The sequence below is a fragment of the Procambarus clarkii genome, chromosome 22 (genome assembly GCF_040958095.1).
Source record: "Procambarus clarkii isolate CNS0578487 chromosome 22, FALCON_Pclarkii_2.0, whole genome shotgun sequence".
NCBI classification, from domain to species: Eukaryota; Metazoa; Arthropoda; class Malacostraca; order Decapoda; family Cambaridae; genus Procambarus; species Procambarus clarkii.
Window position 1 is genome coordinate 39,251,514 of NC_091171.1, and position 14,637 is coordinate 39,266,150.

The window sequence follows — 14,637 nt, forward strand, 5'->3', positions numbered from 1 at the left end:
GAAGGGACGACGACGTTTCGGTCCGTCATGGACCAGTCTCAAGTCGGACCATTCAACGACTTGAGAATGATCCAGGACGGACCGAAACGTCGTCGTCCCTTCACCTTCTAGTGTGTGGTCTGGTCAACATACTTCAGCCACGTTATTGTGACTCATCGCCTGCTTCCTCCTCCTTATCCTGCTTACAATTCACGTATTAACATTAGGAAGACTGAACAAGTATAATATATATACAGATACACTTCAGATAAGCCTGGAAACACCAAGTTAACGACCCAACTACTTTGGAATTGCGGGACTCAGATCAAGCCAACGAGGTGTTTGAATCCTATATATTTCCAGAACACAAGAGTACATTTAACACTGGAGATACTGACCAGTTCCCCAGAGTAAGGCGTGGTAACCGGTGGGCGTCTCACAATTGGCGGTGGGCGGCTCACAATGGCGGTGGGCGGCTCACAATTGGCGGTGGGCGGCTCACAATGGCGGTGGGCGGCTCACAATTGGCGGTGGGCGGCTCACAATGGCGGTGGGCGGCTCACAATTGGCGGTGGGCGGCTCACAATGGCGGTGGGCGGCTCACAATTGGCGGTGGGCGGCTCACAATTGGCGGTGGGCGTCTCACAATTGGCGGTGGGCGTCTCACAATGGCGGTGGGTGGCTCACAAAAGATACACTACCCCCTCACAAGAGCTACACGACCCCTCATAAGAGCTACACGACCCCCTCATAAGAGCTACACGACCCCTCATAAAAGCTTCACGACCCCTCATAAGAGCTACACGACCCCTCATAAAAGATACACGACCCCCTCACAAAAGATACACGAACCCCTCATAAAAGATACACGACCCCCTCATAAGAGCTACACGACCACCTCACAAAAGATACACGACCCCCTCACAAAAGATACACGAACCCCTCACAAAAGATACACGACCCCCTCATAAGAGCTACACGACCCCCTCATAAGAGCTACACGACCCCTCATAAGAGCTACACGACCCCTCATAAGAGCTACACGACCCCCTCACAAAAACTACACGACCCATCACAAAAGCTACACGACCCCCTCACAAAAGATACACGACCCCTCATAAAAGTTACACGACCCCCCCTCACAAAAGCTACACGACCCCCTCACAAAAGCTACACGACCCCTCATAAGAGCTACACGACCCCCTCACAAAAGCTACACGACCCCTCATAAGAGCTACACGACCCCCTCACAAAAGCTACACGACCCCTCATAAGAGCTACACGACCCCTCATAAGAGCTACACGACCCCTCATAAGAGCTACACGACCCCTCATAAGAGCTACACGACCCCTCATAAGAGCTACACGACCCCTCATAAGAGCTACACGACCCCTCATAAGAGCTACACGACCCCTCATAAGAGCTACACGACCCCTCATAAGAGCTACACGACCCCTCATAAGAGCTACACGACCCCTCATAAGAGCTACACGACCCCCTCACAAAAGCTACACGACCCCTCATAAGAGCTACACGACCCCCTCACAAAAGCTACACGACCCCTCATAAGAGCTACACGACCCCTCATAAGAGCTACACGACCCCTCATAAGAGCTACACGACCCCTCATAAGAGCTACACGACCCCCTCACAAAAGCTACACGACCCCTCATAAGAGCTACACGACCCCTCACAAAAGCTACACGACCCCTCATAAGAGCTACACGACCCCTCATAAGAGCTACACGACCCCCCTCACAAAAGCTACACGACCCCTCATAAGAGCTACACGACCCCTCATAAGAGCTACACGACCCCTCATAAGAGTTACACGACCCCTCATAAGAGTTACACGACCCCTCACAAGAGCTACACGACCCCTCATAAGAGCTACACGACCCCTCATAAGAGCTACACGACCCCTCATAAGAGCTACACGACCCCTCATAAGAGCTACACGACCCCTCATAAGAGCTACACGACCCCTCATAAGAGCTACACGACCCCTCACAAAAGCTACACGACCCCCTCACAAAAGCTACACGACCCCTCATAAGAGCTACACGACCCCTCATAAGAGCTACACGACCACTCACAAAAGCTACACGACCCCCTCACAAAAGCTACACGACCCCTCATAAGAGCTACACGACCCCTCATAAGAGCTACACGACCCCTCATAAGAGCTACACGACCCCTCATAAGAGCTACACGACCCCTCACAAAAGCTCCACGACTCATAACGTAAAGTTTCGCTCATACGCAACTTAACAACTAACAAACACTGGCAAATGAAACATAAAAAATCACAAAAAAACACACAAAAAGTATCATTTTTTGAGATATGAAAATTTTTCATAAGATAAAAAAAAAGATATGAAAAGATTAAAAAAGATATGAAAAAAAGAAAATGAATTTGATTTTCTCATATGAGAAAATCGAAATCACAAAAAAAAATCAAAAGACAAATTGATGTTTAACTAATAATTCAAAACATTAAAATTAATTAAATAAAATTTAAATTGATAAAAATATTGCAAACTGACAAAGGATAAAACAAAGTAGATAAATACAAATAAAAATTAGTATAATTTGTGTATCATTATAAAAAAAAATAAAAAAAAATATCTGATTTAATTGTTCCTAAACTACTGTTTGTTTAATTTCTTAAAGTCTTGCTTCATGCAGGACGGCGTTCAATCCCCGACCGTCGAAGTGGTTGGGCACCATTCCTTCCCCCCCCCCCCCCCCCTCCCTCATATATCTCTTCCAAGTGTTACATAGTCGTAATGGCTTAGCGTTTTCTCCTGATAAATATCTTACCTCATCTTCCATATGCATTTGAAGATATTCTTTTGATGATATCTTGTGTTGACAGGCTCGATGTGATATCAACAGGAAGTCTGTTTCTTTGTTAGATTCTAATAGGATTTCCTCTTGCATGTGTTATCTTATGTCGTACTTCCTGTTCTCCGTACTCAGCTTCGTTATTTTGTAGTTGCTTGAGTGTAACTCAAGTGGAACTCAAGTGGGGATTTGAGTGACTACACTTTCACTAGTCAGTCTGCCCATCCTTCTCTTTCTTGCCAAATATTTGTTGCTTGGTCATAGAATTCTATTAAGACAGTGAGGCACAATTTACCATCTCTGAACCCATGCTGGTGGAGTTACAAAGCTGTTTCCCTCCAGATGCTCTACGAGCCTTTTCCTCACGATCTTCTCCATCACCTTGCATGGTATACAAGTTAGGGAAACTGGCCTGTAGTTCAGTGCCTCTTGCCTGTCACCCTTTTTGTATATTGGGACTACATTAGCTGTCTTCCAACTTTCCGGTAGGTCTCCTGTTTCCAGTGACCTGTTATACACTATAGAGAGTGGCACACTTAGGGGGGGGGGAGTTCTGGTAGCTGAGTGGATAACGCATAGGACTCATAATACTGTAGCGCGGGTTCGATTCCCGGACCAGGCAGAAACAAATGGGCAATGTTTCTTTCACCCTGAATGCCCCTGTTACCAAGCAGTAAATAGGTACCTGGGAGTTAGACAGCTGTTACGGAGCTGCTTCCTTGGTGTTTGTGTGTGAAAAAAAATAGTTAGTAGTTAGTAGAAGTTGATTAACAGTTGAGAGGCGGGCCGAAAGAGCAAAGCCCAACGCCCGCAACCAGAACTAGGTGAATACAACTAGGTGAATACTTAGTGCTTCTGCACCCTCTTTTAGTATCCATGGGGAAATCCTGTTAGGCCTAACAGCCTTTGTCACATTCAGCTCCAACAAATTCCCTTGAACCTCATCACTGGCGAGGTCAAATTCCTCCAAGGCTGCTTGGTATCCTTCCACCTCATGTAGTGCAGGGGCTTCACCTTGTTCTATTATGAAGACCTCCTGGAATCTCTTGTCGAATTCTTCACACACACCACCTTGTTGTTCTCTGTGTATCTGTTTTCCCCTGTTCTCAGTTTCTCAATACTAAGTTGTGTGTGCATGCGTGTGTGTGTGCGTGTGCGTGCGTGTGTGTGTGTGTGTGTGCGTGTGTGCAGTCACGTAAGTGGACCCATCTATTTGTTCTTGGGGTTGAGTTTCAGCTCATAGTTTCCGTCTCTAAATATTCAGTCAACTGGTGTATGTTACCAAGTGTATTTGGATATATATATATATATATATATATATATATATATATATATATATATATATATATATATATATATATATATATATATATATATATATATATATATGTCGTACCTAGTAGCCAGAACGCACTTCTCAGCCTACTATGCAAGGCCCGATTTGCCTAATAAGCCAAGTTTTTGTGAATTAATTGTTTTTCGACTACCTAACCTAACCTAACTTTTTCAGCTACCTAACCTAACCTAACCTATAAAGATAGGTTAGGTTAGGTTAGGTAGGGTTGGTTAGGTTCGGTCATATATCTACGTTAATTTTAACTCAAATACAAAAAATTGACCTCGTACATAATGAAATGGGTAGCTTTATCATTTCATCAGAAAATAATTAGAGAAAATATATTAATTCAGGAAAACTTGGCTTATTAGGCAAATCGGGCCTTGCATAGTAGGCTGAGAAGTGCGTTCTGGCTACTAGGTACGACATATATATATATATATATATATATATATATATATATATATATATATATATATATATATATATATATATATATATATATATATATATATATCTCCGTCTCCACATGTGTCCCATAGGTCAGACGGAATAAAATATTTAAACCTAAGACTAGAAACCAAACTAACAAGCTTGCTGTTTCGACTTGAGAATGGTCCAGGACGGACCGAAACGTCGTCGTCGTCGTCCCTTCACTTTCTAGTGTGTGGTCTGGTCAACATATTTCAGCCACGTTATTGTGACTCCTCGTATGTATAAGCTTGCTGTCTCATGTCGACAAGATGTTGACTAGACCAAGATTCAGTTCACTTAAAGATATAATCACTGAAGCACTAACTCGGGACACAAGAGCCTCCAATAGCAACAGGTGGACCCATTGTGCAATAAACACCATCAATACATTTGATATAACAAACACAGTCACTGAGAGGGGTGTCGATTGTCCGAAGGGTGTCAAAGACCTGCAGACTTTGTTATGCAAGCCCCTTGGGGAATCTCCGCCAGCAGGCTTTAAGATTATGGTTCTTGAAGGAAAAAAGAACCAGACACATCCTCATCTGCTACGTAACATTGCACAGATGCATATAGAAGCAAACATGGCATCCGACAGCTTCACTTACTTCACAGATGGATCAGTAGACAAGCAGGGACAAGAAACCGGAGCTGCAGTTAAGGCAGGAAACTCTGCAAATAGTTGGAGGCTCTCAAATGGGTGTTCGACTTTACAAACAGAGATGCTAGCCATTCAAAAGGCTTTGGAATATGCTCTTGCTGAACACCGACAACATGTTATCACATATACAGATTTGAGAACTGCCTTGCAACCTTGCAACAAGAACACATATGTGATAACATCCATCTGATCACAAATGTCATTTCATTAATGTAAACACTCAAACAACATGGTCGACGGGTACTTATCAACTGGGTGCCAAGTCATGTGGGAATAATAAGAAATGACATTGCAGACGAAGCTGCAAAACTTGCAACTAAGAGAAAAAATGTAGACATTTACATACAACAGAGTCTATCACAGATTAAAAAAGTAATTAGAAACAGAGCGATGCAGAAGATGTACAGTGACCACAACACAGCAGTTGTAACATCAGGATCTGCGGGTTGGTACAAGAATTCGACCAATTATGAACCACTTAGTTTGATGAAAGGGAGCAGTAGAACAACAGAAGTACACTTACATCGCATCAGGCTTGGATACCCATGTGCATGGGAAATAGGCTTACAGGTTCCGGAAGATGAGAGGAAATGTCAGCACTGTGGAGAAATGCCCGACAGACCTCTGGAACGTTATCTAACACAGTGCACAGTTACACCCACAACAGACTACTGGAACATTATCTAACACAGTGTAGAGTTACACCCACAACAGACCACTGGAACATTATCTAACACAGTGCACAGTTACAAACCAATTAAGATTTCAACTTAGCTTCAACAGAGCAGAAGAAGTTGTTAAACACATGGGACAAAATCTTACTGAAGCGACCATACGAGTCATAAATACTCATACTCCGCCCAAGTAAAACAGAAACAAGTAACACTTAGTGGGCCAGCCAGAGGCTTAGGGCCTGCCCAGTGGGCCAGCCAGAGGCTTAGGGCCCGCCCAGTGGGCCAGCCAGAGGCTTAGGGCCCGCCCAGTGGGCCAGCCAGAGGCTTAGGACCCGCCCAGTGGGCCAGCCAGAGGCTTAGGGCCCGCCTAGTGGGCCAGCAAGAGGCTTAGGGCCCGCCCAGTGGGCCAGCCAGAGGCTTAGAGCCCGCCCAGTGGGCCAGCCAGAGGCTTAGGGCTCGCCCAGTGGGCCAGCCAGAGGCTTAGGGTCCGCCCAGTGGGCCAGCCAGAGGCTTAGGGCCCGCCCAGTGGGCCAGCCAGAGGCTTAGAGCCCGCCCAGTGGGCCAGCCAGAGGCTTAGAGCCCGCCCAGTGGGCCAGCCAGAGGCTTAGAGCCCGCCCAGTGGGCCAGCCAGAGGCTTAGAGCCCGCCCAGTGGGCCAGCCAGAGGCTTAGGGCCCGCCCAGTGGGCCAGCCAGAGGCTTAGAGCCCGCCCAGTGGGCCAGCCAGAAGCTTAGAGCCCGCCCAGTGGGCCAGCCAGAGGCTTAGGGCCCGCCCAGTGGGCCAGCCAGAGGCTTAGAGCCCGCCCAGTGGGCCAGCCAGAGGCTTAGAGCCCGCCCAGTGGGCCAGCCAGAGGCTTAGGGCCCGCCCAGTGGGCCAGCCAGAGGCTTAGGGCCCGCCCAGTGGACCAGCCAGAGGCTTAGAGCCCGCCCAGTGGGCCAGCCAGAGGCTTAGAGCCCGCCCAGTGGGCCAGCCAGAGGCTTAGAGCCCGCCCAGTGGGCCAGCCAGAGGCTTAGGGCCCGCCCAGTGGGCCAGCCAGAGGCTTAGAGCCCGCCCAGTGGGCCAGCCAGAAGCTTAGAGCCCGCCCAGTGGGCCAGCCAGAGGCTTAGGGCCCGCCCAGTGGGCCAGCCAGAGGCTTAGGGCCCGCCCAGTGGGCCAGCCAGAGGCTTAGGGCCCGCTCAGTGGGCCAGCCAGAGGCTTAGGGCCCGCCCAGTGGGCCAGCCAGAGGCTTACCCTGGAAACACAAACCGAAACTGTCTCTATTTTCCGCTTGTTACAACATGTAATAAAGTTGTTACATCTTGGCTTAACGTGTTTAGGACGTATTAGAACGTTGTTACAACTTGCTATATTGGTTGTTACAACTGGTTAGGAGGTGTTAAAACTTGTTCGAACGTTGTACCAACGTCGTAGTTTCGGTGTGTGTTTGATGGGTAGAGCCCGCCCAGTGGGCCAGCCAGAGGCTTAGGGCGCGCGCAGGAATATCCCTGCCAAAAAAAAGTCATCACCATCAGTAGCGTCTTCATCATCAGTTATCACCATCAGTAGCGTCTTCATCATCAGTTATCACCATCAGTAGCGTCTTCATCATCAGTTATCACCATCATCACCAGCAACAACTTACAGGTGATGTTCCATCTGTCACCATCTATTGCAATCTGCAACAAGAGAGGCGATGCTGAGGCGGCAAGAGTAACTTGTTGATACATTATATGTTCTCAGTCTGTGTTGGTAACTCATCCGGGCTCATTGTGCAGATTCCTCACTCACAACCCCGTCACTCACAACCCCGTCACTCACAACCCCGTCACCCACAACCCCGTCACTCACAATCCCGTCACTCATAACCCCGTCACTCACAACCCCGTCACTCACAATCCCGTCACTCACAACCCCGTCACTCACAACCCCGTCACCCACAACCCCGTCACTCACAATCCCGTCACTCATAACCCCGTCACTCACAACCCCGTCACTCACAATCCCGTCACTCACAACCCCGTCACTCACAACCCCCGTCACTCACAACCCCGTCACTCACAACCCCGTCACTCACAACCCCCGTCACTCACAACCCCGTCACTCACAACCCCGTCACCCACAACTCCGTCACTCACAATCCCGTCACTCACAACCCCGTCACTCACAACCCCCGTCACTCACAACCCCGTCACCCACAACCCCGCCACTCACAATCCCGTCACTCACAACCCCGTCACCCACAACCCGGTCACCCATAACCCCGTCACCCACAACCCCGTCACTCACAACCCCGTCACCTACAGGCCCCCGAAGTTCCTCCCCGGTTCCCACCTATACTCACCCATTTCTGAATGGTTGTGGTAGTGTAGGAGGTGTTGTGGTTGTGGTAGTGTAGCAGGTGTTGTGGTAGTGTGGCAGGTGTTGTGGTTGTGGTAGTGTAGGAGGTGTTGTGGTTGTGGTAGTGTAGGAGGTGTTGTGGTTGTGGTAGTGTAGCAGGTGTTGTGGTAGTGTGGCAGGTGTTGTGGTTGTGGTAGTGTAGGAGGTGTTGTGGTTGTGGTAGTGTAGCAGGTGTTGTGGTAGTGTGGCAGGTGTTGTGGTTGTGGTAGTGTAGCAGATGTTGTGGTAGTGGTAGTGTAGCAGGTGTTGTGGTAGTGTGGCAGGTGTTGTGGTAGTGGTAGTGTAGCAGGTGTTGTGGTAGTGTGGCAGGTGTTGTGGTTGCATGTGGATCATGCAATTGCGGTTGCTAGAGGGACGAAAATAGTTGCCGGGTTCGGTAATGATTGTAAGTTGCCAAGTGGTGGAGGGTTTAGCAGTGGTGTAGTGTTGCTGGGGTTGTGTAGGTACTGGGGGTGGGTTTATGTGGGCTGGGGTGGGCTTGTGAGTCCTGGGGTGGGCTTGTGTGGGCTGGGGTGGGCTTGTGTGGGCTGGGGTGGGCTTGTGTGGGCTGGGGTGGGCTTGTGAGTCCTGGGGTGGGCTTGTGAGTCCTGGGGTGGGCTTGTGTGGGCTGGGGTGGGCTTGTGAGTCCTGGGGTGGGCTTGTGTGGGCTGGGGTGGGCTTGTGAGTCCTGGGGTGGGCTTGTGAGTCCTGGGGTGGGCTTGTGTGGGCTGGGGTGGGCTTGTGTGGGCTGGGGTGGGCTTGTGTGGGCTGGGGTGGGCTTGTGTGGGCAGGGGTGGGCTGGGGTGAGCTAGGGTGCACCACACCCTAAGTTTATCTAGGTAAGGTTTATCAGCATCAGCTGATAAACAATGCCGGAGAGAGGACACACAACCCTACCTACTTAATACAATTCTTAAGGTCTCTACCACCACAGAATAGGTCAAGACAACCATAGAATGGGTCACCATACTCACAGAATAAGTTACAACAAAGAAATAAATGAGTCGTCAAGGTCACAGACCATGTCAGAGGTCACCACGTGTGAATAACAGGTCACAAGGAGGTTATTGTGACCAGATAACAGGTCACAAGGAGGTCATCGTGACTAGATAACAGGTCATCAAGACGTGATCAACACCAGGCAACAGATCAATACGTTACATTCAACTTCAAGTCAGTAGTTGAGATGACAATATACATACTCAAGATGGAGTATGTTTCACTGTTTCTATCCTCCTTTGCGCTCACAGTACGGGGGATAATGGGGCTCACAGTACGGGGGATACTGGGGCTCACAGTACAGTGATACTGGGGCTCACAGTACGGTGATACTGGGGCTCACAGTACGGTGATACTGGGGCTCACAGTACGGTGATACTGGGGCTCACAGTACGGGGGATACTGGGGCTCACAGTACAGTGATACTGGGGCTCACAGTACGGTGATACTGGGGCTCACAGTACAGTGATACTGGGGCTCACAGTACGGTGATACTGGGGCTCACAGTACGGTGATACTGGGGCTCACAGTACAGTGATACTGGGGCTCACAGTACGGGGGATAATGGGGCTCACAGTACGGGGGATACTGGGGCTCACAGTACGGGGGATAATGGGGCTCACAGTACGGGGGATACTGGGGCTCACAGTACGGTGATACTGGGGCTCACAGTACGGTGATACTGGGGCTCACAGTACGGTGATACTGGGGCTCACAGTACGGTGATACTGGGGCTCACAGTACGGTGATACTGGGGCTCACAGTACGGTGATATCAGGGCTACCTGTACGCAAGAATTCGTCGCTTATTATTCGTAATGCGTTGACGCTAATGGTCAGAAATGATCGGCGTAGGTACGCTAAGAGGAGTGACGGTGTTCAGAATACAAAGTTGAGTCACTCTTTGGGATCCGCGTAGACGCGTATCTGGGATTGTATATTCAATGTAAAACAGATTTGAAATTAAATTCCTTTGGATACCATCACATGTTGGCATCTCAAGGCATGACACTGTTGATATGCTTGCAAAGACAGCTTGTAGAAAACCAGTGGTAGAAATTGATATGGGTGTTTCATTAGCAGTGACAAAGAGAATACTTAAATATCTAATGAAAATCTTACTGGCCTAAGAAATTCACCAAGACCTGAAAGTTGTAGCATTAAATATTTTGATAGATATCGTGAGGAGACATTCTCATATGGGACTAATAGAGCAAGAACTCAGTAATGTGATGTTATAGTGGCCAGAATACGCCTGGGATATAGACGTATCTGGCAGCTTTCTCAAACCCCAAATGTCGAGTACACAATGTGTCAACTTTGTGAAAGAGAAAACATGCACTCCCTTGAACATTATATTATAGAATGTCCCATACTGACTGACTTTCGCCCTCCTGGGCTGAGGTATGCTGAACTCTGTAACTACTATATGAATACTGGAACACTTGATGATATATTGGACTTGTACCCAAGATTGACTATGTAATACGTCTGTTATACAATGCATGTACCTGTAACCTGAGCTTGTAAAAGCATCTTAATCACCTTCAGTGGTTAAGTGTTTAATATCACACTAGTCTATAGAAACTATCTTACCCTGTCAAAATAGGAGAGACATAGGTGTATATATATATATATGCGGATATGTGTAGGTACATGTGTATATACATGTATATGTGTGTGTGTTTCTGCAAGGATATGAGGAAGCTGGTCAGAATTGCATTTCACCTTTGTAATCGCACATTAATAAAGACACTGTTTAAAAAGACACCTCGAACACTGTTTATGTGGGACAGACGTAAATCTGTGTATTTATGTATGTAGGTTCGATCAACATTTTAAAAGCACTACAATCACCTTCTGTGGTTGATTGTTCAATAAATCCCTGAACTATATGTTTAACACATCTCTGACCCTGTCCATGGAGGACAGAAGAAAATGTATATATGCTGGTTAGCATTGTAAATGTCTGGCCACATCTGTGGTAGAAAATAATAATACAAAATATAAAAAAATATATATAAATGTGTGTTTTATATAACTACACATATATACAATTGTAACTGAGATTGTATAACGATTGTTGTAGCATTTGTTAAATTAGTTATGATTAGTTATGATATGTCCCCAGGAGGCCTGGTCGACGACCGGGCCGCGGGGACACTAAGCCCCGGAAGCACCTCAAGGTAGCCTCAAGGTAGGTAGTTATTCTGATATATTCTGTTATTCTAGTTATATTATTAGTTATTATTATTAGTAATTAGTTATTCTGCTAGAATTTACCTACTTAAAATTATCTGTTAGATTAAGGACCTGCCCGAAACGCTGCGCGTACTAGTGGCTTTACAAGATTGTAAATACTATGCTATGTATTCTCACAAACCCAATGTACCTTCTTGTATATAACTAAATAAATAAATAGAGTAGTTCACAGAGGCGTTTGAAATCTAACTCACCGCCAGAAATAAAAAAAAAAATCATGAATACAGTGAAAGTAATGCATAATAAGTGAACTATTTTACACTACCAAGAGTCAATAGGTTATACATTGCACAGAATGAACCCGAACTTGGGTTCTAGCTTTAAATATGCAATGTTGCGGCCAACATATGCGGGGTTTTTTTAGGCCTCATTTAGTATATATGTAATTTGTGGTACTAGGCCTATGAAATCTTGGGTTTCGTTTGTGTATTTTTTTTCTCGGGCCTTATATAGAGTTAATAGTGTAAAACATGGATTTTTTTTTTTGGGGGGGAGGGGGTGCAATAGTCTATGTTTTGTACTGTCGTCTTTAAAAGTATATCATCAGCTTCTGTCGTTTTTGGAGGACGGGTTGGTGAAGCCTTTATACATGGGCATTGTAACTGTCTAATCTATGTAACTGTCATTGTAATAACAGATTACCTGTCATTGACAGATTACCTGTCATTGTAAAAACATTGTACTTGTCGCATCCATATGCATAATCAGCTTGAGAATGGTCCAGGTCGGACCGAAACGTCGTCGTCCCTTTACTTTCTAGTGTGTGGTCTGGTCAACATAGTTCTGGTCATTGTATAATTGTAATGTCATTCTATAAAATCAGTGTCTCTATATTGGCAGAATATTTGCTGACTGGCGACCCTTCCTGATTGGTCTTGGGACCATCTTGGTCTACACCTCTCTGACCAAGGAACAGGTTTCCTTAACCAGTTACGAAACATCTACATCTTTCCTCAGGCGGCTTATAGTCAGTATTTCCTAAACAGCTCATCGTGAGCTTGGAAACGTCTCCATCCAAGGCTATTATCGTTACAGACAACCTGTTTCATACATGCAAACTTTTCCGCCATGATTGTGGGAAGATGCATAGGTTTCGTAAGCTGACACTGAAGTGCTTAATGAATCGTAGTCTCTTCGGTTCCTGCGTGCGGTTAGGTCTGCGATGTCCGTAGTTACTCCTGCTTGGCAGCTAATGTGTCTTCTGGATTTCACATTTCTAGCACTTCACTGATTGTCTCCCATGGCATATCCCACTACGTGGGTGCTGGCGCCACCTGCCGCCCTCCCAGTAACTTCACAGGAAGGGATGGATTACCATGACAATGCCCTGGGTGGCCTCGCCCACTCAACTCTCCACTTGACATGAAGCGAGAACTTCAGAGTTGATCGGACGAATTCTTCCCGTCTCGCTGGGACATTAGTGATGCTTCAGGGAGAGTTTAAAAGCGTCATTTGTGTATCATATCCGTTGTCCTACCAACCATGGTCTGGTTGGTAGGTCAACGGTCTCGTATTTTAAGGTCTGCGTTCGAATCTCCCTATGATCTTTATTGTTGTGCAAGCTCCCAATGCTGGGGATTTCGTGTTGGCAGTCCCTAATTCCGCCTTGGGCACCCGCCTGGACCATCTGGCCCTAAGTATTGGTGTTGCCCTGCGCCTTGCCGCCCCTATCTCCAACGACCACCGGTGTAATTGCGGCCATGCACGGGCAGACCAATACGGCAGCCATGGTCTCATGTGTCGTAAGACACAGGGAAAGATTGCTAGACATGAAGCAGTCAATGACATCATCAAGAAGAGTTTGGCTTCAGCTGGATGCCCAGCACAAAGGGAACCTCAGTTGTGCAGACCTGACAACAGCCAAAAACGCCCAGATGGAGTCACCCTACAGCCGTGGAGGGAAGGTAAACAGGTCGTGTGGGACTACACGTGTGCATCTACATTGGCTGATACCTATCCACCTTACAGCACAGCTGAGGGAGGCGGGGCGGCCACCTTCAGGGAGACACAGAAAATCAACAAGTACAGAGACCTAGAACGTTGTTACAGGTTCGTGCCGATAGGCTCTGAGACTCTGGGCGCCTGGGGTAAATGTGCACTCAAGTTCATAAAGGCAGTGGGCGAGGAACTCATTAAGCAAATTAGAGACCCAAGAGCGGTCAGTTTTCTGGGACAGCGCCCGAGTGTTGAAATCGAGAGAGGAATGACTTTTTCTGTATCACGGCCACGCAGCCCACCTCTGTAGAGCTGGACCCACCTCTGTAGAGCTGGACCCACCTCTGTAGAGCTGGACCCACCTCTGTAGAGCTGGACCCACCTCTGTAGAGCTGGACCCACCTCTGTAGAGCTGGACCCACCTCTGTAGAGCTGGACCCACCTCTGTAGAGCTGGACCCACCTCTGTAGAGCTGGACCCACCTCTGTAGAGCTGGACCCACCTCTGTAGAGCTGGACCCACCTCTGTAGAGCTGGACCCACCTCTGTAGAGCTGGACCCACCTCTGTAGTGCTGGACCCACCTCTGTAGAGCTGGACCCACCTCTGTAGTGCTGGACCCACCTCTGTAGAGCTGGACCCACCTCTGTAGAGCTGGACCCACCTCTGTAGAGCTGGACCCACCTCTGTAGAGCTGGACCCACCTCTGTAGTGCTGGACCCACCTCTGTAGAGCTGGACCCACCTCTGTAGAGCTGGACCCACCTCTGTAGAGCTGGACCCACCTCTGTAGAGCTGGACCCACCTCTGTAGAGCTGGACCCACCTCTGTAGAGCTGGACCCACCTCTGTAGAGCTGGACCCACCTCTGTAGAGCTGGACCCACCTCTGTAGAGCTGGACCCACCTCTGTAGAGCTGGACCCACCTCTGTAGAGCTGGACCCACCTCTGTAGAGCTGGACCCACCTCTGTAGAGCTGGACCCACCTCTGTAGAGCTGGACCCACCTCTGTAGAGCTGGACCCACCTCTGTAGAGCTGGACCCACCTCTGTAGAGCTGGACCCACCTCAGTAGAGCTGGACCCACCTCTGTAGAGCTGGACCCACCTCTGTAGAGCTGGA